General features: G+C 47.6%; 1 protein-coding gene and 1 pseudogene across 19 annotated transcripts in view; one reads left to right on the forward strand and one right to left on the reverse strand.

The window, feature by feature from the left end:
• Positions 1–25,677, forward strand: part of Jakmip1 (janus kinase and microtubule interacting protein 1) — a 124,763-nt gene that overhangs the window by 21,734 nt on the left and 77,352 nt on the right. The window contains exon 1 of one of the 19 annotated variants that reach the window (XM_017321138.2): positions 113–839. The exons of 15 other annotated variants lie outside the window; for them this stretch is intronic. The gene's annotated coding sequence lies outside the window, so the exon portion shown is untranslated. Of the gene's footprint in view, positions 1–112; positions 840–3,205; positions 3,391–25,677 lie in introns of those variants that run through there. 3 more of the 19 variants (XM_017321137.2, XM_011240785.2, NM_178394.4) reach the window with 3 other exon arrangements.
• On the reverse strand, positions 9,831–10,902 carry Gm21042 (predicted gene, 21042; annotated as a pseudogene).

Consider the following 25,677-nt stretch of genomic DNA (forward strand, 5'->3'; position numbering starts at 1 on the left):
AAAGAGCCTTGCTTCTCTCTCTACACTTGCAAAGCTTTCAGGCCTACCCGAGGAAAGAGGCTGGGAGACCAGGGTGTGCCCAGGGAAGAGCAGATAAGATTCCATTTCATGACAAAAGGTTTGCGAAGCAGTTTGGAATACCCCGCGGCTGCGGCTGGTTCTATGGTTTCCTGAGAACTTTCTGGGCCGAGGAGAACTTGCCCTTCTTAAACCTCGCACCTCCGAGGCTTCCTGGCTGTTGGTGTTTTGTGTGCTTTGGGGGCTGAGTCTCTGTCCTGGAGAGAGAATTGGTAACCAGTGCAAGGTTTCAGTGGCCCCAGCCCAGTCCTAGAGGTGGTGGAGACAGCTGTGAGCTGCCATTTGTTAATTGTGATAGGAAACGCTGCTTTTATGAAGGTAAGGTGTCTTCTAACTAAAAAGAGACAGAGACACTACAAAACTATTAAGGATGGGCTTTTTAACGTTTATTTATTTATTCAGTGTGGGCATGTGTCAAATGATTAGCACCCAGGAATTTTTTTTTTTCTTTTCTGGAAGGGTGTGGGGGAGAGAACAGAGATCAGGGAAAGGGGCGTGGCCCAGGGAGGCGGGCTTGAGAGTGAGACTTCCTCCTGACTTCAAAAGCCAGACCGGAAGTCAGACTGTATGTACCGGAAGTAGAATTAATATGTTAGGGCTGTTAGAATTCATTGACTTCTTTTTCTATTTAAAATTGCCCCCAAGGTTGAGTGACTCTGCAGGGTGTAGGAGGCAGATGGACAGCGAGGTGCAGCGAGCAGGGCCTCAAGGCAGGTGGAGCTGGGCACTCTGGTGGCCAAGAGGACCTGGCCCTGATGTAGGTAATGGCTCTGGAGGCCACAGGGGTCGCTGGTATGGGGATGAGTGTTCTTTGCGTCATTCTGTCCTGCGAATGTGACTTTACTTAGGACGAATACCTTTACCCATACAACAGTGCCAGGACTCTGAGGCAACACCCTCGATAAAGACCTTAGGACAGTAAGGGTTGGAGCTGGGACTTGACCCTAAGTCTGGAACGAGTTCTTGACTCTTTTTTCTTCATTCTGCATCCATGGAAGCCCGAGGGTTTCAGGGCCTCCGGGTCCATGTTGGTTTCCTGGGGCAGCCATGACTAGCCAAGTATGAGTGAGATGTTGGTAAAAACAGTACGGGGGTGAGGGTGAGATGGTGGAAGGGCATGCGTTCAGATCCTGCTTCCGAGTATATTTAGGAGTTAGATACATTCCCATTGACTTGATGTCCATCTGTGTGGTGAGTGTTGTGTTTTATAAAAAGAGAGAGGCCAGGGATATATTTGGTGGAGGTGTGTTGCAGAATGGTGTGGGGAAAGGGGGTGCTCCTGCCGGCCCATGCTGAGGCATCCCTTTACCCTGAGGTACCAGCTATACCGATGGTATAGTTATAGAATAGAGTTTATTTAGGGCATGGGAGAGGGGTTGAGGAGTAAAGACAGAGAAAGGCAGAGAGAGGGGGAGGGGAGGGAAGGAGAGAAGAGAGGAGAGGAGAGGAAGGGAAGGGAGTGGAGAGGAGGGGAGGAGAGGAGAGGAGGCCAGCTATGAGCATGTGGAGAGAGAGGGGGGAGGGGAGTGGGGAGAGAGGGTAAGGGGCAAGAGTGAGAGGAGAAGAGGGCAAGGGAGCAAGGACAAGCAGCCCCTTTTATAGTGAGTCAGGCACACCTGGCTGTTGCTAGGTAACTGTGGGGCGGAGCCTAGACAAGGAGTGTGAGGAGTGGACCAGATGGCCTTTCTTAAAGTCCCAACCCTGGGACCTGTTAATTTATTACAGTGTATCCTAAATACTTTTCTGCTTGGTAGCCTTGATTGATATCTGTCCACCATTTCTTTCCCACCCAAAGTTCCTGTGTTGTTTCACAGTGCTGACAGGGCGAGTGCTTCTCAGGCAGCCAATCTTCATGACAACAGGCCTGTGTTGCACTGCTTATTTTACAATAGGGACCATTGCTTTCTGGCCCCACTAGCCATCTTTACTGTGTCCAAGCTCACCCACTGGGAACTCCAGGTAAGGGGCCCCGCTGTCTGGGAGGCATGTGCTTACCTGCTGGGTTCCTGGGTCCTTCAGGGGTCACCTTCCTGCTGTGAGCCTCAGTTTCTCCTTTGTCGGAGCTGGTACAGTCTGGCTTTGCTGCCCCATGCTGAGTGAGTCCAGGCGATGGGACACAGCTCTGCTTCCCCACTCTGAAGAGAAGTGGTCACAGGAAGACAGGGAGGCTGAAAACTAGATGAAGATACTAACACCATTAATAGCGCTTTGGGAATTCTGTTTCATTTACTTGTTTCATGAGTTCTCCGTTTAGGCTGTAGGTCTTGGCTTTCTTATTCATATCTGTGCCTTGTCTCAGATAGCATCTTACCGCCACCAAAGACACATGCTTTTCTCTGTCCTTCATCCCAGCTAGTGGCTCACCTCCAGGCCGATCCTGGAGGCACAGCTCTGAGGTGTGAGGGAGTTTTCTTTCTAGCATATACCTTGGGGTGGCTCCATTTTGAGCTTGCTCAAACCTTGTAGTGATCTGTTGTCGCTTGGTCTTTGTTGACACTCTAGGGCACAATGCACCTTGTATATCTCCATGACTTTGAGTGTCGGTCTAAAGTGGTAGCGGGAAGAGGTGTGCTGCTAAGAACCTGGGTGTAACTTGGACTCTGCAGAGGGTTGTGAGCTGAGATGTGGGTGCTCTGACCTAGGCACAGCTGGGGAAACTATTCAAAGCTGGAGAGAAGAAGTACACACAGCTTATTTAGAAAACACACTCATCGGTTCTTACAGTGTGCCCTAGGCAGTGAGTTGTGCCCCGGGTGTTGCTGGGAGAGGATCTTGGCTGCAGAATAGCTGCATTAGGACTGGCTGCTACTGGAAAGATGCCCCCCATAGAAGTGGCCTTAGCTGTGAAGAGTCTTTTTTGATACTTCTTATTTTTGGGTGTGGTCTTACTTTATTTTATTGTTTTGGTGACGTATGTGTGTGGGAGGTTCCTCCTTTCAAGGATTCCTGTCTCCATTTTGTTAAGGCTCTGTAAAACCAAATCTGTGGTCAGTCTGCAAACTTTGTGACACACTATCATGTGTCTCTCACCTGCTTGGGGGACACATCTGCTTCCCAGAGGGCAGTGGCCTTGAGAGACCCAGAGGTGAGCACTGTGTGACTTTGGTAGCCTTCTAACCTCAAGGCCTTCCTTAAAGCACCTGTTCCTTTAAGTGGGGGAAAGTCTGTGCTGAGGGCAGCCTTCTGCAGGTGTGGCAGAGAGCCGCACCCTGGTAGCTGGCTGCATGTGTGCTCAGGGAGGTGTGCTGGGGCAGTGTTCATCTGCCAGGGCACAGAGGAGACCGCTCATCTGTCCAAGGCTGACCTTGCTGGGTGAGTCCTCGGCTGGGATCAAACACTCCCCTCCCCCACTCCTCTCCCCCTTCCATCCTCTCCACTCGGGTGCATGACTCATCTGGATGAAAGGGGAGCCTGGGGCTCCTGATCATCTAGGCTTCTAGGCATGGTTGCACGCAGTGTCAGCTACTTCTCAATATGCTGGGACTGCAGATCTCACGGGCACATCTCAAGGGAGGATGGTTTCATTTTGACCCCGGTTTAAAAGGCTGCAGTTCGTTGTGGTGGGGGAAGGCATGGAGGTGCTGCTCTGTGATAAGAGTGTGAAGTAATTGCTTACACCCTAGGGCCCTCAGAAAGCTGAGAGCTCTTGGAGGGAGAGCAGAGTTGTAACTCTCTGACCCATGCTCTAATGACCCACTTCCTCTAGGATGTCTAGGTCCTACCTCCCAAGATTTCACAACCTCCCAAAACCACCTGGCAAACGTGTTCGTGTGCGTGTGCGTGTGTTTGTACCTGTGTTTGTGCTTGCTCATGTATGTATCTTACCTTCAAGCCCTAGTGCACTGTGGAGGTTCAGCATGATAGAATTAATCATACTATTGCAAAGAAGAAAAACAACCCACACCAACGTGGGCTTCCTCTGCGGTTTCTGTTTGATACTCACTGGGGCTCACACTTAGAGAGGTGGCGCTTTTTTGTTGTTGTTCAATACATACTTGAAAAATTTGTGTATTCAATGTACATGGTGCTGTGTCCCATAAAGACTCTGTCATATGAGTGGACAATGTATATTCAGCACGCCCTCCATTCTCCTTTCCTTTTCTTCCCCATCTTGCTAGTCTTCTTTGTCTCTAAGCACTTTCAGTTCTACTCCGATATCCTGTATACATCTGCGACTTTAGGTTCCGAGCAAAGTCTATGAACTACAAATGAGAAAGATAACAAATAAGAAAGATAACTTCTCGTTCTGAGACTGGTTTGATTCGATTAATGTGATCATGTCCACGGGCACCCATTTCCTGCAAATGACATAACTTTGCTCTCTGTGGCTGGAAGAAATTTCACGTTTGTGTAGATAAACACGTTTTAAAACCAGTTCCTGTCTTGGTGGACACTGGGGCTGTTGTGAAGTGCTACAGTAGACATGGGTGTGTAAGGATCTCTGTGGCCTGCTGAGGGGTTTCTTTGAATACATACCAGAATGGTGTATGGATTAAATGGTAAACATAGTTTGAGTTTTTTGAGGAACTGATTTCCACCCTGGCTTAGACTAGTTTACATTCCCACCAGCTGTGTGTAAGGGTTTCATTTTGTCCATACCCTTGACAATATTTGTTGTTTTTCTTTTCTCTCTCTGTGTGTTTTATTTGTGTGTGTGTGACATTTGGTGTCCTGCTCCACCACTCACTGAACCTAGAGCTAGGCTGGCAGCCAGCTAACCTTAGCTATCCTCCTGCCTCTACTTCCCACAGCACTGAGGGTAAGGGGGCATATGTGGCCATGCCCAGCTATTTATATGGGTGCTAGGTATCCGGACTCGAGTCCCCAGGCTTACACAGTACCCAGCTCCCTTCTCCATCTCCTGAGTGTGTGCATGCGTATGCGTGCATATGTGCACGCGTGCGTGCGTGCGTGCGTGCGTGCGTGCATGTGTGTGTGTGTGTGTGCTTTCCTGATGACTGCCATTCTCCCTGGGGTAGGATGGAATTTCAGTGGAGTTTGGATGTGCATGTCTTTGGTGGCTGATGACGGTGAACAGTCTTTTGCTTGTTTGTTTTCTTTCTGTTTATTGGCCCTTTGTACACCTTCTGAGAACCATCTGTTCACTTCATCAGCTTGTTATCGATTGGGTTTAGTTTCTGTTTAGTTCAGAGTTTGTTGTGTGGTCTAGATCTCAGTCCTTTGTCAGGTGTTTAGCTAGCCAAGATTTTCTCCCATCCTGCTGGCTGCTCCCTGCTTGGCTGTTTCTCCTGGACTGAGATGAAGCTTCGGAATCTCGCGAGATCTCCTTGGTTAGTTGTTGGCTGCATTTCCTGACAACTGGAATCCCATTCAGGAAGCCCTTACCTATGTCTAATCTTTTCTTAATAATAAAAAAAAATCGTATGTATGGATGTTTGCCTACAAGTGTCTGTGCCCCACTTGCGTGCTCCAGGAGACTAGAAGAGGACATTGGATCCCCTGGCACTGGGGTTACAGATGGTCATGAGCCACAATGGGGGTGCTTGGCACTGAGCCCATTTCCTCTGGAAGAGCAGTCAGTGCTCTTAGCCACTGAGCCTATGCTGAATCTTGAAGTATATTCTCTGATTTTTCCTGTCCCTTTCGGTGTTTCAAGTTTCATACTAAAGTCTCTGATCCATTTGGGGCTGACTTTGTACACGGTCGGAGACAGGGATCTAATGTAGTTTTTCTGCACGTGGATGTCCAGTTCTCCCACCACCATTTGTTAAAGATGTTGCCTCTTCTCCAGTTTGTATTGTTGGCATTTTCTCTAAAAATCAGCTACAGCCGTAGCTGTGTGGGTTTGTATACGGGCCTGCTATTCTTTTATAATTTCACACATACATCTATAAAATGTACTTGGAGCTTGCTTCTCCTCCCTTACATCCTCATCCCCTGCTCCTCTCGCTGAACATCCTCTTCTCCCCTCCCCCTCTTCATCTAATAAGGCTTCTGTGTATAAGTAAGGGTGGGGGGTTCTTTACTTGAGTGATAGCAGCTTGCCAGTGGCTATACCAAGGGAAAAAGGGTCCCCTTTCTCTTAGCAGCCATTAACTGCCTCTGGCTCCTTGGGGGAGGGGTGGGGCTGTGTGAGCATCTCCCCATTCGTGCTGGAATGTTGGTGGCCCAGTCTTATGCCTTAGGTAGCTACTAAGGCCCTAGAGCTATGGGTTCACCAGTCATGTTGTATCCAAAAGACAGTGTTTCATGGTACTGTCTGCAGTACCTTACATCCTTTATGTCCTGCTTTATGCAGGATTCTCTGAGCCTTTGAGGGGGCAAAACAGATGTCAGTTTAGGGCTGAGCACCCAACAGTTATTCTCAGCACTTTGTGGGTCTTCTATGGCATTCTATGATGTTTTGTCACTGTGGCGCTGCAGGGTGACTTGAACTGAGGTGTGCTGACCCCCAGTGTCACCATGACTGTGCAAGGTGACTTGAACTGAGGTGCGCAGACCCCCCAGCATCCTTGAATATGCTCAAGATGGTACCTTCCTGTAAGGTGCCAGGGTGCTTGCTCTGGGCTCACATGCTTGTGCCATAGTTTGATTACATATGAGCTATGTGACTTTGGATGAGTACCTCTGTCTCTCTGAGCCTTCCTGGACTCAGGAGTCTTTTGCAGAACAAGTGCCCTGCCTGATAGTATTGCTGCCCAGATCTTTCTCACTAGCGTCCAAAGAGAGTTTAAGAGGACATGTAATAGGGGCCAAGCGAGGGGGTCCTTCTCCATGCCTGGAGTTTGGTTCTGTCCTCAGGGAAGTAGGCAGACAGGCACAGTGTGTGACTGTATCTGTCTTCCAATGCTCAGAGACAGTGTATCTGCCTAGGTCAGGGGACTCTGGGTCAGAACTCAGTGTGGTTCCCAGTGGTCCAGGGGATTGATGGCTGCCTGGATGCATTTGCGGAAAGAAGAGGCAAGGGAATAGTGGAGCAGATGACAAAAAACCACTGCAACCACCTGACTGGGGGTCAAGGTCTAGTTGAGGGCACTCTGGACCTAGGAAGAGACACAGAGGGATGAGTAGGAAGGTCTCTTTTAAGAGTGTCTAGAGGTGAACTGGAAGTACATTTATTTTTTTACGTGTGTGTGTGTGAATGTGTGTGTATGTGCATGTGTGTTTGTGTGTGCATGTGTGTTTGTGTGTGTATGCATGTGTGTGTGAATGTGTGTGTATGTGCATGTGTGTGTGCATGTGTGTTTGTGTGTGTGTGCATGTGTGTGTGAATATGTGTGTGTGAATGTGTGTGTATGTGCATGTGTGTTTGTGTGTGTGTGCATGTGTGTGTGAATATGTGTGTGTGTGAATGTGTGTGTGTATGTGCATGTGTGTGTGTGTGTATGTGCATGTGTGTTTGTGCATGTGTGTGCGTGTGTTTGTGTGTGTGTGTAGGTTGGAGGGCAGTGAGTCCATGTGAGTAAGCACCTCTGCCACAGCACATATGTGGAAGTCAGAGGACATCTGGGAGTTGGTTCTCTCCTTCTACTGTAGGTTCCACGAGTTGAACACAGTTTATCAGGCCTGTGAGGCAAGCTCTTTTACCTGGTGAACCATCTTATTAGTCCTGAGAGAAGGTTTAGTGTTGCAGGAAATATTAAAAAAAAAAAAAAAAAAAGAACCAGCATGTTCCCACATATGTGCTGGCAACTCTCGGCCCCACTGTGGTCCTGTTGATTCTGTCTCTACCTGCCATCTCTCCAGCAGGGCTGGAGCTCATAAGTTCCTCACGCTGACACGCAATGACCGTCCACCCCATGGTCAGCCACCACAACACCCATCTACCCAGTAGAAACAAAACTCTTAAAGCTTATAGTTAACCAGATTTATGTATCAATAAATTCTCAATTTACAAGATGCCAATTCAATAGTTTCAGAACCAATTGATAATGATAAAAGCTTTATCGCAATTATTACAACCTTGTGATACCATAACTACCTATGGCTGGTTAAAGTCATGCTGGTTCACACCCACCTCCATCCTGGCCTTCCTCTTCTCCCCTCTGAGACGATGTCTGCCCCTGCAACTCTTAGCTCCATCTCCCTTTTCCCTGTCCAATCACAGGCCTGCTGCCCTAATGTGATTGGATGGGAAAAACCCTGCAACAGTTTAGCTTGTTCTCCAAGAGGGTGTGAGCAATTGCAGATGTGGAAACTGAGGCCTGTAGCAGCAGTGTGACCATCCATGTTAATCCAGATGGTCCAGAGATGTGTAGCTAAGTTCCTGGCTCTTATGTGCTGGGCCTGCTCTGAGTCATACTTCCACATCCCAGGGATAGAGGACCGCCTGCCTAATGGCTCTTGGCTTCTGATTTCTTGACCATGGCAGCTGATGTTAGCCAGGAGCTTGGTGTTATGCTGCTCCTCATTTATCAAAGGCCACATGTCACCTGATGGTACTGGCTGTTCTCCACATGTCATTATATTCTTCTGTGTGTCCATTTAGTTATTCTGGGGGAGTTTGTGGCTAGTGGGTAGGTAGCACTGACTGATGGACTGTACTCTCTGTACAACTGCTCTGAGGCAGGGTAGGACATTGTTGTGACATTTGGGTGGTGACAAGTGTATTTATTGTCAATGGAGGGGCTTCTAGCATTGGTAACTGTCATTGTCATGGCTGCCCTTCAGTGTCTGCAGGGGACCAGTTTCACCAGGTACTGAAACCTCACGATTCTCCAAATGGGGCTGTGTTTGATGGAACCCACATACATCCCCCGTGAGCCGTTTAGTTGTCTCTTGTTTTGGGTGACATTTGACGATGTGGAAGCCTGTGCAAGACTCTTGCTCTGACCCTGTATTTGTTTCAGCAAGCAAAAAGGAAAAGTTTATGTGTGTCAGTGTAGATGCAATTAAAAAATCTTTCTCATCCACGGTTGGCTGAACTCACAGATGTGGAGCCCACTGACATTGGGGGGGGGGGAATGACTGTTTTATGATTTTTATATCATCTTTGGTCTTAAGATCAAAGTCACAGTGTTCAGGATGGGAAGTCACATGTCTGTGACTTAAAAGAGATTCATAAAAATAGTCATTATGCACAGAAATGCGTCTTCTTAGACAGGGGAAGCAGCTGTGGAGAAGTGGGGGCAGCTGGGGCCTCCAGATGTAGGGACGGGAGGTCCCTTTACTGCTCTACATTCTTTGTGGCTTTTGAAGTTTATCAATGTCCTTGGGGGCAAAAATATTCTAGACCCATGGCTGCTGTGTCCCCTGGTCCATCCCGAGGTCTCCCCTTCATGTCTCTAAGACGTTGAATGTTTGAAGAGCTCTCATCCACATTCCTTCCTGGTTGGTTCCTTGGGGCCCAGCACTGGCGCAAAGGCAGGAGCGTCCGACTTTCTCTCCCTCTGTAGGGATGGCACCATTTTTAGAATGTCTGTGCTGGACCTTTACTTTCAGATTTTCCTTTTCCTCGACATTTTCGATCAGTGGTTTTGGTAACACATGCATACTGAATATTTCACACCGGTCTGGGTAGGACTTACATACAGCAGCAATGGCAGCTTTAGTGACGTCATAACAAGTGGCTTCAACCCATGGGGGAAAATGATATCATCCTGTGTGCTAGGTCTTATTTCCAACACTCACCACCCAGCACAGTTTGCTTAGGAAGCCAGCCCTATGAGAGCCAAAGGCTCTACCCAGAAAAGCAATTGCTGCGTACTGTCTGGAGGGTCAGAGTTCTCTTCCCTGATCCCCTGGACTGAAAGGATGTGCACATAGCATGTTGGAGAGAGTAAAGGGCTCTCGCCACCATGGGGTGGAGAAGGCTGGTGATGAATTTGGTGAGGTCAGTTGTGGGGTTGTAGCTGCCTGTGTCTGGAGGCCACCCCTCCCCAGCTGTGAACCACCTTCCTCACTGTGTCTGCAGTGATGCTCAGGAGCAGGTTGAGAAGCCACAGCAGGTTGGATGCTGGCAGCAGTGTGGTTGTGGGATTAGCTGTATTCCTGTTCACAGCCTGGGAGAACTGGTACAGGGTCCTCATCTAAAAAAAAAACCCTGCATTCTGCCCTGTAGCTCTCACCAGGGACCACCTCAGCTACCCCACCAAGGCCGGCTGTCAGTAACATTCCCAAAAGGGTTGTATCATGAGCACACCAAACTGATAAGGATCCTGTAGAATTCTGTGCAGAGTTTTCTGTCACACTTGATTTTAGGGTGCAAGTTAGCAACCTCCTCCACAGCACCACAGTAGCAGCCCATCCCTGAATTTCATGATGTTGACTGTAGGGGCAGCTGCAACCTTGTCCTACCCTTGCTTGCTGGCGTGTTAAACACAGATCTTGTAATCCTCTGAGACTTGGCACTTCTTCGTGTACTTGGTCATCCCCTTCTCACGTTGTGTTCCAGAGAGGTATCCTCCACTTCTGACTGGTCCCGAATGATCGATCACCAGGTCTAGAGTTCCACACCAGGTGGGGACTTCACATAGGCTATACAGACAAACAGGTTCAACTTACACTCAGCTGCACATCATAGGAGGTGGATTCCTTCATACACTCCATTGGGTTGTAAGTCTTTGCAACCATGGCAATCATGTTCTCCATGAAGCTCAAAACCCACTCCTTGGAGTGGTGTGTGTGTGTGGGGGGGCATTCTTCCTTTTGAAAGCCATGGTCTGATCTTACACAGGTGGTGCTCTGGGAATTACACAGCAGCAGCCTCGAACCCCTCCTTGACAGCTGTGTGAATTCTAATCCCACATCTTCCAGCCTATGGTTTCAGGAAAGATGCCCCATCCTCATGTCTTCAGCTTGGCGCTGTGATGTGGCTTGAGCTGTGGCCAAGAAACTCAAACCTCTCTCAGCCCCACCTCTCTTGAGTTAGCCAGCCATAGTCTGCTTGCTATTCTTACAATTATTAAAAATGTATTTTATTATTATCATGTGTTTGAGGTTTATATACATATATATGGCATGTGTTATATGATAGTGTGTATGTATGTATATACATGTATACACACACACATATATATGTATATATATATATATACACATAAAATTTGAACAGGAATTTACTAAAGAAGTATTTGTTACTGTGACTATTGAAACAGAAGGAGGAATGCATTAAATGAATCGTCTGCCTTCCCTTTGTCCCAGGCCCGACCCTGTGGAGAGCCAGTGCTGAATGGGACCTTCCCAGACTTGAGGGACATGTGTAGATATGCAAGTTCATCTCAAAGGGTGTGGGAGCGGTACATGTACCAGGACACATGGGTAGAGGTCAGAGGACAGCTGTGTGGAGTCAGTTTCCTCCTTCCACCTTTACTTGGGTTCCAGGGATGAAACTCATTTCTCCAGACTTGCATGGCAAACAGCTTTACCTGCTGAGCCATTGCCCGGGCCTGGTAGTGCTGTTTTGCTGTGGCCACAACTGAAGTACAGGTGATGATGATGATGGTGATGGTGATGCTGATGGTGATGGTGATGGTGATGGTGATGGTGATGGTGAGGATGGAGGTAAAAGAGGGTCTAGTGAAGATGGTACCCTCCCAGCCTGGTGTGACATCCACTTATGGTGGCACAGGTCTCGGCGAGATGCCCAGTCACGATATCCCCTCTTGCCAGTGGTGGGTAAGCTCATCGCAGTCAGAGGGACCCGTAAGGCACGCGCTTTGATCACTGTCCTGTGGGGCGGTGTTAGTTCTGTTGGCCTAGTAAACCTCCCTTGAGTTTATTTGTTCATCTAGGAAAAAGTAAAGGGCAGTCATGTACCACATAGCGTACTTAGACATGATACACAGTTAGGCGAGAACGTCATAAGCGCTTCCACAGACGAGGCAGCTACGGCATCATCTGGAGGGAGGATCTCAGGGGACCACTGTGCGTGTCGCCTGGCATTGGCCACATTTCCATTACTGACTACATGGCTGTGTTTGCTACTGGGCAGTTGTTTGTTGGCAAGAAGTGCCAATTGGTGGTGGGCCCATGGGTCTAAAGCTCGCACAATCCTGAGTGGGCTTCCTGTGGTTGGAGCTTTGAAGGAGATATAGCTGCCCACTTGCTTGAGTTAGAAATGGCCAGTCTGGGTGGTCTGTCTGTCCTTTCCATCAAGGCTTGGCAGCTGGCTTGCCCTGCTGAGTTGCTCTGCTGTCTGCCTCTCCAATTGTGGTTCTCAGCAGCCTCTGAGCACTGCCTCCTACTGTACCCGAACCCCGCTGCCTCTCTTTGCATGTCTGTTTCCTCTGCCCCCTCCCCAGGATGTGTGACTCTGAACCTGTGTCTGCACATGGTTAGGGGACCATGTACTTGGCCTGCTCCAGACTGGTAAAGTTGTTCAGGACAGGAGCTCTACCTTGTTAAAAGTCACTTGAAAATAAATCTTGTGCACTTGCATGTACACATATACATATGTATATATGAACACACACACATGCACGTGTACACACACACACACACACACACACACACGGTTCTATGATGCTGTAACAAATTCCCACAGACTAGGTATCTTAAAACATAACTACAGTTCCTCATGTTTCTAGAGACCCAAAGTTAAGGTCAGAATCTGGGAGGGCTGCTCACTTAGAGGGTCCATGCGGAGGACCCGTCTTTCTTCCTCCAGTGTCCAGTAGCGGTAGCAGCCCTCCCCGTTCCTCAGCTTGTAGGGGCCTCACTTCACTCTCTGCTTCCTCTGTGCCCAACCCTGGGCTTCTCCTTGGAAGGACAGCAGTCACTCAGGATATGAGCCCTAAATCAGCATGGCTTACCTTAGCCAATGACACCTCAGTGGCCTCCACTCCAGAGAAGGTCACATTCCAACTGGAAGGACATGGATTTTGGGGAGAATCCTGCTGGATCCAGTTCATAAGTGCATCTATACCATGAGCCCTATTGAGTATTCCTCCGGGCTTGGTGTGCCTCAAAGACGCTGAGAAAATGCTGAGCCCTGACCTCTTGCTCTTCATACTTCTGCTCCCCTCCTCCCTCAGCGTTAACCCAGACTCTCTTGTCTTCCTTTGCCTTTGCTGGGAGCCTTGTGCCTTCTGAGCATCCCTCTTTACCCAGCCCTTTGTAACTGTGGAAAGAAGGGTTTATCCTGGCTCACAGTTTGAGGGTACAGTTCACCATGGCAGGGAATTACAGAGGCAGGAGCATGATGCAGCTGGCCGTACTGCTCCTGCGGTCGGGAAGCAGAAGGAGTGCTTATGTTCAGCTTCCCTTTCCCCTTTAATTCACCCCAGGAACCCCAAACCCATAAAATGGTGCTGCCCACACGGGTCTTTCTTCCCTAACTCAGTCTAGAAACCCCCTCGCTGACATGCCCAGAGGTTTGTCTTCAAGGTGATGCTAGGTTTTGTCAAGTTGACAGTCAACTCCCAGAAGTCAGTCTGTGCACTCTGTGTGTGACAGCCTGTCTCAAGAGGCTCGCTCGGAAGCCCTGCTGGAAGGCCATATGCAGGTAGACACCCTATGCGATCTCTGCTCTGTTCTTTCCTTCCTAGTTCTTTGTACCTAAGCTTTGAGTACTGGTAGGGATGTGGGGTGTGCTGGGTATGGTCTCTCTGCCCTGTCTTCCTGCACTCAGAAGAGGGGGGCAGAGCAGTAAAGTAGTTAGGACTACGTCTGGGAGCCTTGTCCCCTGGGAGCCATGTCCCCTGTCTCCACCCCGAGAACCCCGGAGTATGGCCAGTAACCTCTCTGGATCCGAGGGTGTATCCTTAGCTTTGTTCTCTGAAACTAAGTTATCCACAGGAAGAGAGTGGCTACTCTTGCTTCTGCAGCACAGCAGTCTTCAGATTCCTCTGATGATGTTTTGGGAATGATGCTCTATGGAGTGGTGAGTCTCACTGCTGAGTAGCAGAGACCATGGAGGCAGCTGAGGCTGAGCCGTTTAAGGCTCCTGGGGAGGATGGCTGAATTGGAACTCCAGCCCCCCGGTGCCTGGCTCTTGTTTACTTTGGTGGCCTGTGCCCTTGCCTTCAGAGAAGGTGAGGACGGTGAAGGATCTTGGGCGTAGGCAAGATTCCTCGCCTGGCCCTCATCCCACTCCATTTCCGAAAGTACTCGGCTCTATAGCTGTGGAACTAATGTCAGAATACGGAGTTGTGGTCATTGGCCAAGAGTGTGGGCCACCAGACAGTCACAGCAGGTCCAACAGGTATTGCAGGTCAGAGCTGATACGGAAGTCATGGCTTCCCAAAGCCAGACATTGGAGGATAGGCCCAGGGTGGAGCTCAGAAGGACTTTGGCCTCCAAGGAAGGACAGAGTGCAGGACTCCTAGCACTTGCCACACTTGGAAGCTCCTTTGGAAGCATGAGGAGAGACTTGTGTTTGCTGCAGATACATGATTGGGTCTTACCTCAGCAGACGCTGCTCAAATCCCCAGGACGAACTGGGCAGAGGCTGGAAGCTTCACAGGTGGTGTCAGGTTTATAATTGCAAATGTTAGAAGGGAGTGTACAGCAGCCTGATAGCTGTGCAGGCATTGGGATCCCAGTTTCATTTGAATTCTGAACTCCGTTAGATAACCACATCAAAGATGCATCAATGGGCAGGCGCCAGGATTGTTGTGCCAGCAGTAAGAGGAGATGCTGCTGCTGGGGACGTGGTCACAGCACATCGGGTCACATAGGCTTACACAGGGAATCATGGCATGGTGGGGTCGCATGGGACATGCATGTGCTTGCTTGCTGCAGATCATTTCCGAGGTCAGGTATGTTGGTTAGTGTTCGTCAACTGTACAGAAACCTAGTCACGTTTGGAAAGAGGGAACCTCGTTGAGGAATTGCCTCTATCAGATTGGCCTGTGGGAGCTTTTTCTTCATTAATAATGGATGGGGAAGGGCCCAGCTCACTGTGGGTGATGTCATCCATGGGTCTGGGGTTGTAGAAGAAAGACAGCTGAGCAAGCTTTGAAGAACAAGCAAGTAAGCAGAGTTCTTTCATGGCCTCTGCTTCAGTTCCTGCCTCTAGGTTCCTACCTTGGCTTCCCTTCACGATGGACAGTGATTGGGAAGTGTAAACCCCATAGACTCTTTCTTCCCTAAGCTACTTTTGGTCATGGTGTTTGTCATAGCAATAGCAACAAATTAGAACAGCAGGCTTTGTGCCTGCCTGGCCTCATGCTGGGCACATGGGATGCCAGTGGATCGCATCAGATAGTTTGCAGGTTAATGGGTCCACCCCGACACTAAATTCTTATGCATCTCTGTACCAAGCACTGGAAACCTTGCTGTGGTCAGTGCTGCTCACAGAGCTGACTCTCCGAGGCCATGAAGTCCTCTTCCTGGTAACAGTCTATGATGTTAACATGCAGAAAAACCAATGTGCAGAAATCTAGATTGTGAGATGAAGGTGTGGCTCAGAGGCAGAACACTACTAGCCTAGCGTGCAACCCCTTGCACAGTGGTTCTCAACCTGTGGGACCCCCTTGGAGTCCAAAGACCCCTTCACAGGGGTGTCTAAGACCTTCAGAAAACACAGATGTTTACATGACGATTCATATCAGTTTGCAGCTGCACTGGAATAGGCACACCAGGTATCAGAAAGGCAGGGTGACAGATCAGAACCGGAGAGACTGGGCTCCAGTGTAATGGCCTCACACTCTACAGATGGTCCCTAGTGTGTTTAGTCAGTGGCTAGCAAATCTAACTGGTGTTTTATTCCCTCCTATAAGCAAAGTGTATGCTTGGATCATAGTTCTTAGCTCTGCGCCTTTGGACAGGTTCCTTTACCTGCCACAGATTCTAAATTTCTTTATTATCTAAGGTGCATGCATGAGTGTGTGTGTGTGTGTGTGTGTGTGTGTGTGTGTGTGTGTACATGCACACACAAATGAAGGGCAGAGAACAGTCATGGAAGCCTTTGTCAGGAACACGGCCCACCTCTTTTTACAGAGTCTCTCCTTGTCCCAGAGCTTACCAGTTAGGCCAGCGAGCACCAGGGTTAGAGGCATGTACTACCATGCTCATATGGCTTATTTACATTTTTACTGGAGATCAATCTCAGGTCTTCATGCTTGGGAGGTGTACTGGCTAGTTTCATGTCAACTTGACACAGCTGGAGTTATCACAGAGAAAGGAGCTTCGGTTGAGGAAATGCCTCCATGAGATCCAACTGTAAGGCATTTTCTCAATTAGTGTTCAAGGGGGAAAGGCCCCTTGTGGGTGGGACCATCTCTGGGCTGGTAGTCTTGGTTCTATAAGAGAGCAGGCTGAGCAAGCCAGTAAGGAACATCCCTCCATGGCCTCTGCATCAGCTCCTGCTTTCTGACCTGCTTGAGTTCCTGTCCTGACTTCCTTGGTGATGAACAGCAGTATGGAAGTGTAAGCCAAATAAACCCTTTCCTCCCCAACTTGCTACTTGGTCATGATATTTGTGCAGGAATAGAAACCCTGACTAAGACAGGAGGCAAGCACTTTACCCACTGAGCCACCCCCCGCCCCCAGTCCTGTCGTCCCCACTTTTAAGGTTAATGTAAGGACTGAACATTGTGGAAAAAATAATCAAGAGCTGACAGCTGGCACATGTCCTCTGAAAGCAGCCGTGGTGGTGCCGGTGGCTGTGCCTGGAGGGTAGGGCACTTAGTTGGGTTGCTGTCTCTCCAGGAACTGCTGTGTCTCCTTGTGGACTGGGGTCACGGTGGACGGATGCTCTGGACATCTGTGTGCCTTTTGATGTTAGAGAAGCTGACTTCATTGCTCCTGATCTAGTAGCCCGAGAGCCCCTAACACCGCCACCAGAGACTTTCCCCACCACATACTCACACCTGACTGCTCTACTCCCTGCCGCCTGAGGTGGATTGCGATTCCTTTACACACTAGACAGGAAAGGAAGGCTGTCTAGAACCTGGTTCTGATCCAGCTGGTCCTTGCCTCTCTCCTGCCTGTGTGGCCTGTGCTGGTTTGTTTTGTGGAGCTGTGAGACGTGGGGGTTGAGTGGGCCTTTGGAAGGTGAATAGGAGTTTCTCGCACGGAACAGGAAGGAGGAGCCAGCATGTGTAAAGGCATGGCTGCACATGTACCGGGCAGTGTCCAGGGTTCATTCTGGCTGGGGCGAGGCCTTGATGGTAGGGTGGAGAACAAGGAAATTGGTGCCAGACTGGCAGCCTGCAGGGTTGGGTGTGACTCCAGTGTGCAGTAGAATAAGTGTCTTAGGGACTTTGGGTGCCTGATCTTTGAGTTTCTGAAAACCTACCTCATTCCCTCTTTTTAGGCTGACATGTACCCCTCCCCCAGCTCATTTGCAGTCTGCAGACATCTGACAGACTCCTTGCCTAATTGCTCAGGGCACAGAAGGCTTCCTTTCAGCTATTTGGCTTGTGAAATGAGGACTTGGAAGGGGATCCGTCTGTTGCCTCTGTTGGAAGCCCCCCACCCCTCTGAATGAAGACTGACACCCCTAGCAGGTTTCCACGAAGTAGTTTTGATGTGTAGTTATTTGATGTGCTGAATTATTAACAATATGTAGCAAGCGAATATGCAGGCAGATTAGCCATTGAGCCTCGGTGGAGTTGCTGGTCATCTCTGCTCCCCCCACTTCCTGCTTCAGTCTGGGTCTCTTCTGCACCCAAGGCTGGAGCCCGAATGCCGATCCTTCAGCACATGTCTGCTGCCTCTCACCCAGGCAGCAGGGCTGTGGGACCAGACACAGTTTGGGTGGGCTACCAAGATGGGCCTGGCACTCTGTGGCTTCATATCATCTGCTGTGTACAAGCCTCTGTGCAAGCAAGTATGAATTCCAGACTTGGGGAGCTGGCTCTGGGGCCATTGCTTCTTGAATGCTGCATAGTGAGATGTACCGCTTCTCTTGGTCCGAGAAGTTTCATCTTAATATTTAGTGTATACTGGGAAGACTGCAACTAGCCTGGGAGCTCATGAAATGCTTCTTGGAATAAGGCTGGATCAGTACACACACACACACACACACACACACACACACAGAGTTTCTTTTGTTTTTTTCCAAGACAGAGTTTCTCTGTGTGGCCCTGGCTTTCCTGGAACTCACTCTGTAGACCAGGCTGGCCTCGAACTCAGAAATCCACCTGCCTTTGCCTCCCGAGTGCTGGGATTAAAGGTATGTGTCACCACTGCCCGGCTACACATTTAGTTTTTAATAGTCACTCCATTTTATCTTATTTATTTTGCAAGTGTGCATGCGTACCACACTGCATATGTGGGGGTCAGAGGACAACTTTTGGGAGTGGGTTCTCCATCAACTGTGTGGGTTCTAGGAATGGAGGAGAGGTTGTCAGGCTTGGCAGCAAACACCTCTACCACCAAACCAGGCTTGGTGGTGTGCATGTGTGTGTTTTAAAATCAAAGAATCTTAAAACTTTTAGGCCAAGAAAGATAAGTTGTACAAAGGGTCATGGAAGTGTTGTAGAGTTGACCAGATACTCTCTGGCTACTGTCAGCCTCTGAGCTGTACACCAGCACTGGGAATGGCACTTTAGGAAGGTTCATTTTAAAGAGTCAATGCAGGGGCTGGTGAGACAACTCAGTCAGTAGAGTGCTTGCATGCAGGCCTGAGGCCCTAAGTTTGGATTCCCTGAACTCACATACAGAGCCAGGCATGGTGTTTTATCTGTTATACCAAGGCTGAGGATGTGGAGACAGGAGGATTCCTGGAACTCCTGGCCAGCTAGTCTAGCCGATCAACATGAACTCCATCTTCAGGGAGAGGTCCTGTCTCAAAAAATATAGTGGAGAGTGATAAAAGACACCAACCAGTGACCTTGGGACCCTACATTCACCTATATGCATATGTACACCTGCACAAACATGTACACACACAGAAGACACCAGTGACCCCTGCCTTCTACATGCTGCTGTATGCATGTGTGCACCCACACAAACATGCGCACACACATACATACTAAGTGGCCTGGTGGTAGAGCATTTGCCCAGCATGCGCAACACCCACCCATCTGTCCCTAGCATCCTATGCACAAAAGCCAGTGCCTTCCGAGTGCTGTGTAAGCCTTGCCATTATTGGGACAAAATACCTGGAAACTTGAAGAAAGATGCACTTTAGTTCACCATTCTAGAAGTTTTAGGTTTCATTTCAAAGGTCAGCCTGAAGGAGACAGAGTACCATGGAAGCAGGAGCCTGTGATGAAGAATGGGGAGAGGGAGAGGAAGGGGAGGGGGAGGAGAAGAGAGAGGGGGAGGGAGAGGGAGGCTCCAGTGGTCACGGTAATGGCAGTGTGTGTGGTGGGGGAAGGCACCTTGGGCCTGCATGATCTTAACTGTGCTTGCCTATACTCTCTTGCGCATTCTTAAAACAGCACTGCGGGTGAGGTGTCACTATTTAATCTCATTTTGCTGAACCTGAGGAACTGAGACAGGAAATTGAAGTGCAAAGCTCTCGCCCTGTACAGTTCACATTGCTCTCTGGCTTGTCCCTTTTGTGTGTGGCCTTCAGAGCACTTTGAGTGTGAGTGACAGGTAGGCCTGCCAACAAATAGCCCCAGCCTGGAAAGCTTCAAGGCTTAGGCTGTGATGAACTCTGAAAACAACCAGGTGGAGGTGAGGGGTGGGAAACCCCAGGGCAGGCATCTAGGGAAGCTCACTGGCTAGGCTGGATCTGCTGGACTATGAGTGGTGGGGGTTAGAGGAACAGGATGTACCTGGAGGATGCAGGCAGAGGCCTTGAGTCAGCATGGGCAGCAGTGTGTGATCTTAGTCCTGTCATAGACGTCTTATGATCTTGAGGTTAGGTGAACTCGCTGAGCCTCTATTTAGGAAACAGGATACTGACGCAATGTGTATAGCACAGGGGAGGTGCTGTGTGGTTGCTGCTGTCGCTGTTTGTGTGTGGTCTGGTGTGAATATGCCACAGCTGGGAAGAAAGTGTTGAGCTTGGGGCTAAATGATGGAGGCTGTTGACTGCCAAGCCAAAACAGCTGGATTGTGGCTGCAGATGGCAGATGGGGTGAGAATGGCAGACTGGAAGGGATAGAGGCTTCTGGGTAAAGACCCACTTTATATAGTCTTAGCCTTTCCTTGCTGGTTGATGGAGGGCCATTAGAGTCAGTTGGTTGGTCGGTCGGTCTGTCGGGTCAGTCGGTCTGTCTATCTATCTCCTTCTCCTGTTCCCCCCTCTGTGTGTGTGTGTGTGTGAGAGAGACAGAGAGCTGAGGCCCCTAAGGAAGACTGCTCTGGTGTGTAGCTGGGGACCTCATTGTGGAGGCATCAGTACAGTGTGGATGCTGTGGAGGTGGCCAGGCATGACTGTACAGCACACACTGTCTTTTCTCTGTGGTGTCTAAGAAGATGGATTTACAGAACAGCCTTCTCAGAGGTGCCTTTTAATGATTTTGCATCCTACTGATATCATCAGACTGGTTTTTCTGACAGGAAAGCCAGTAGGTTTCTGAAGGAAGCCAAAATCGCCTGGCCGAATGCAGCAGCCATGGCTTTGGAGGTAGGCGTCTATTCTCAGAGGCAGAAACTTCTCTGTTCAGCAGATAGGCCATGGAGCCTCTGCCAGTCAGGCTGGGCACTGGGGATGCAGAGGTGGGCCCTTTTCTGATGTTGCCTGAGAGAAGTTTACACAGGCACAGTGAAGGGTCTAACACATACCACTCTGAGGGCAAGTACCATTTCCCAGTTCCTGGACGCAGGCAGCCTGTATCATTTCATTTTCCTTTTTCCTGCCTCTATTGAAAGAGTTTTTTTACACAGTACATCCTAGTTATGGTTTCCCCTCCCTCTATTCCTCCTAGTTCCTCCCCACATCTCCTCCCATGCAGATCTGCCTCCTTTCTGTCTCTCATTAGAAACAAGCAGGATTCTAAGGGAACATAACATAATAATATAATATAATATAATATAATATAATATGATAAAACAAAACCTAATACATTGGAATAGAACAAAACAAACAAAAGGAATGAGGCCAAGAAAAGGCCCAAGAAACGGATACAGACACAGATACACACTCATTTGCATACTCAGCAATCACATAAAACTCTTAACTGGAAGTCATAAGATATATGCAAAGGACTTGTAGGGTAAAAAGAGACAAAAATATATAAATAAAAAAGAAAATTAAAAATTAGATTTAAAATAAACAAAAAAGCCAGCCCTGAAAGGATGTTATGAAAGCCTCCAGAGACGTTGTTCAGTTTGTTTTCTGTTGTCCATCAACTGCTGGGCATGCGGCCTGCCCTTAAGAGGAGTCTGTTGCAAGTGGCTATCAATTGGAGATAGCTTCTGGGTTAGCGATTAGGGCACGCATGAACTTCTGTTTCAGTTCTAGGACCCTCTTCGGTGTGTGCTGTGTGTGCTGCCTCTGGGAGTTCATATCTTCCTAGATCCTGTTGATTTACGGGTCCTTGTTTTCATGGTGTCCTCCACTCCTTCTGACTCTTACACTCTTTCTGCCTCCTCTTCTGATGCTTTCCCCGATCCCTGAGGGGAGGGATTTGATGGAGACATTACACGTAGGTCTCTCACTCTCTGCATATTGCCTGCTCTCTTTACTTGCTCCTATCTGCCGCAGGAGGAAGCTTCTCTGATGATGGCTGAGCAAGGCACTGATATACAAGGATAGCTCAGTTTCATTAGGAGTCATTCTCTTGTTATATTCTTTTAGTAGAAGAGTAGTATTTGGTTTTTCCCAGAGCTCTGGGCTATCGAGTCTCGGGTTCTTGGTCACTCAAGCAGTTTCGGGTATGTGTTCCCGACATGGAGAGGGCTTTTATTCAAATCGGACATTGGTTGGCTGCTCTCACAAGCTTTGAGCCACACCGCACTATGTATCTTGCAGGCAGGACACCATTGTAGATCAAGGGGTTTGTAGCTGGGTTGGTGTTTATGTTCCTCCTTTAGAAGCACGCAGACGATCTTCCTGTACCAAAGATGCTGGCACTTAGGAGTGAGAAGGCTCTATGTAAGTGCCAGCTTGAGTTCTCCATGTTCAGTCTTGTCTTCAGCAGCAGGGCCTTCCTCTCAGTTTGTGTAGATTAACCTTGGCAATAGCCTGGGTTGTATGGAGAGTCCCATGGGACCAACAAGGGCATTCCCATTTGGCCTTCAGCTCAATTAGATGTAGCCCAGTTTTCCTATGGAAGCTTTATTTGGTGATAAGAGATGTCCAGTTGGGGCTCTGTCTCCTCCATTATCTGGTGATTACATTTAGATGACCTTCATATATGTATATATTTTAGGAAGCTTCTACTGTATTAGGTTTTCATATGACCCCTCAAATGGACCTTAAGTTTAGCTGTTTCTCTCTGTATTCCCTCCCTCATTCCCCTATTCACTACCTCTTGCCACATGATCTTATTTTTCCAGTATCTCCCCATCCATCCATCCATCCATCCATCCATCCACCCATCCATAACTGTCTATGCTATTTCTCTTTCCTAGGAAGATCAATCTGTTCTTACTCCCACCCCAGTCCCTTACTCTATATCTAACCACTCTGGGTCTATTTATTGCAGCTTGGTTATCATTGACTTAATGGCTAATATCCACATATAAGTACATACATACCACATTTGTCTTTCTGAGTCTGGGTTACCTCACACAGGATGACGTTTTCCTAGTTACACCTATTTACCTGCACATTTCATGATATCATCTTTTTAACAGCTGAGTAATATTCCATTGTGCAAACTGTACCACATTTCCTTTACTCATTCATCTGCTGAGGGACAACTAGGATGTTTCCAGTTTCTGGCTGTTATGAAGAGAACAACAGTGAGCATGGCTGAGCAAGTGTCTCTGTGGTAGGATGAAGCATCCTTGGGCTATGTGCCCAAGAGTGGTGTAGCTGGATCTTGCGGAGGATTGACTTGTGTCTCCCTAAGGAACATAGTGGCTGTACAAGTTTGCACACGGATGAGTGTTCTCCTCACCCTGCATCCTCGTCAGCATGAGCTGTCACTCGCTTGATCGATCTTAGCCGTCCTGATGGTGTAAGATGAAACCGTAGTCGTTTTGATTTGCATTTTTCTGATGACTAAAGAGACTGAACATTTCTTTAAGTGTTTCTCAGCCATTTGAGTTCTCTCTATGGAGAATTCCCTGTTTAGGTTTTTTGTTTGTTTGTTTGCTTGCTTGCTTTTTTCCGAGACAGGGTGTCTCTGTATAGCCCTGGCTGTCCTGGAACTCACTTTGTAGACCAGGCTGGCCTTGAACTCAGAAATCTACCTTCCTTTGCCTCCTGAGTGCTGGGATTACAGGCGTGCGCCACCACGCCCGGCTTTGTTTAGATCTTTTTAACTTGGGTGATTTTTTTATTTTTGTTGTTGTTGTTTATATATTTTGGATACTAACCCTCTATCAAATGTGTAGTTATTTAAAAAAAAACTTTTCCTAATTTGTAAGCTGATGCTTTGTCCAAATGACAGTGCCCTTTGCCACACAGAAGCTTTTCATTTTTTGTGACTTCTCATTTATTAATTATTGATATTAGTGCCTGTGATAACGGCGTTCTGTTGTTAGAAAGTCTTCTATGCCAGTGAGTTCAAGGCTCCCTGTTGTCTCTACTTCCAGGTTCAGTGTGTCTGCTTTTATGTTGAGGTCTTTGATCCGTTTAGAGTTGGGTTTTGTATGGGATGATAAGTATGGCTCTATTTGCAGTATTTTATATTCCGTCATACAGTTTGACTACCACCATTGTTGGGGAATAGAAACATGAAGACTACTCTGCATGACCAAAGTCTGAATTACGAGTCTATGTTAAGCTGGCTGGTGACTGCCTAGAAAGAAACACTTCTCACAGAGCAGCCTCAAATGAGTATTACAGGGGGTGGTTAAAGACAAAGAACACAGAAAAACTATGTCCTGCTTGGCAGTTGCAGGGGAAGCAAGCCAACAGTTTAAGAGGAGCGGAGAACATGCAGTTATCTGGGGCATTTGGACTCCACATTTTTAGAACAGGGTGGATGCTTTCTCACAGGACCTTTCCTGGTATGGGGAGAAGGTGGGTGGGTGGGGGTCAGTTACAGTTTAAATCAAAGATGGCTCCAGCTGAGACAAGAGAGAAGAACCTTTGCTATGTTATACATTTGTCAAAGGTGCTCTTTTTTTTTCTCCCAGTGTATTTCTGGCTTAAAAACAAAACAAAAGGAAATTAAAAAACAAAAACAAAAAACAAAAAACCAGGTGTCCAAAGGAGTGTGAATTATGTCTGGGTCTTCAGTTTTATTTAATTGATCACTGTGTCTTTTTCTGTGCCAATACCATGTGGGGTTTTTTTCTTACTACTAGAGCTCTGTAGTACAATTTGAGGTTAGAGATGGTGATACTTTCAGCAGTTTGGTGTGTGTGTGTGTGTGTGTGTGTGTGTGTGTGTGTGTGCATGAGTGTGCGAGTTTCCATATGAAGCTGAAAATTGACCTTTTGAGATCATGAAGAATTGTATTGGAATTTTGATAGGGATTGAATTGAATCTGTAGATTGCTTTTGGTAGGATGGCCACTTTTACTATTTTAATCCTACTGATCCATGAACATGGGAGATCTTCCCATCTTCTGATATCTTCCCTAATTTCTTTAAGTTTTATCACACTAGTCTTTTACTTGCTTGGTTAGAGTTACTGTAGGGCATTGTATATTATTAGAGTCTATTCTGAAAGATATTTTCCTGATTTCTTTCTCAGTCTGTTTGTCATTTGGATGTAGGAAGGCTACTGATTTTTGTGAGTTAATTTTGCAGCTAGCTATTTTGCCAAAAGTGTTTATTCTCTATAGGGGTTTCCTGGTGGGATTTTTTTTAGGTCACTTATGTATACTATCATATCATCTGCAAATAACCATACTTTGTCTTCTTCCTTTCCAGTTTGTATCCCCTTGATCTCCATCAGTTGCCTCATTACTCTAAATAAGACTTCAATACTATATTGAATAGGTATGGAGAGAGTGGACAGCCTTGTCTTGTTCCCGATTGCTTTGAGTTTCTCTCCATTTAACTTGGAGTTGGCTATGGGTGGCTATCAGCTTGTTGTAAATGGCTTTATTATGTTGAAGTATGTCCCGTGTATCTCTAATGTTTTCGGGGCTTTTATCATGAAGGGGTGTTGGATTTTGTTGAAGGCTTTTTCTGCATCTAATGGGATGATCATGTGGTTTTGTTTTTCAGTTTGCTTATATAGTGGATTCATTTACTGATTTATGTGTGTAGAACTATCCCCTGCATCTCTGGAATGAAGCCTACTTGATCGTGGTAGATGATCTTTTTGATGTGTTCTTAGATTCAATTTGCTAATATTTTATTGAGAATTTTTGCATCTGTATACATAAGGGAAGTTGGTCTATAACTCTTTTTGTTGGGTCTTTATGTGGTTTTGGTATCAAGGCCACTGTGACCTTGTAAAACAAACTGGGCAACATCCTTCTGTTTCTAAGATGTATTGGCATTAACTCTTCATTGAAGGTCTGGTGGGATTCTGCACTAAACCCATCTGGCTCTGGGCCTTTTGTTGTTGCTGTTGTTAGACTTTTAGTGGCTGCTACTATTTCACTTGGAGTTATAGACCTGATTAATTGACTTATCTGATCTTGGTTTAACTTTAGTAATTTGTATCTATTGAGAAAATGATCCATTTCTTTTAGATTTTGAATGTATATCCTTATGATTCTCTGTATTTCCTCATTGCCTGTTGTTATGTCTTCTTCATCTCTGATTTTGTTAATTCAG

Source organism: Mus musculus, chromosome 5 (genome assembly GCF_000001635.26).
Source record: "Mus musculus strain C57BL/6J chromosome 5, GRCm38.p6 C57BL/6J".
Taxonomy (NCBI): domain Eukaryota; kingdom Metazoa; phylum Chordata; class Mammalia; order Rodentia; family Muridae; genus Mus; species Mus musculus.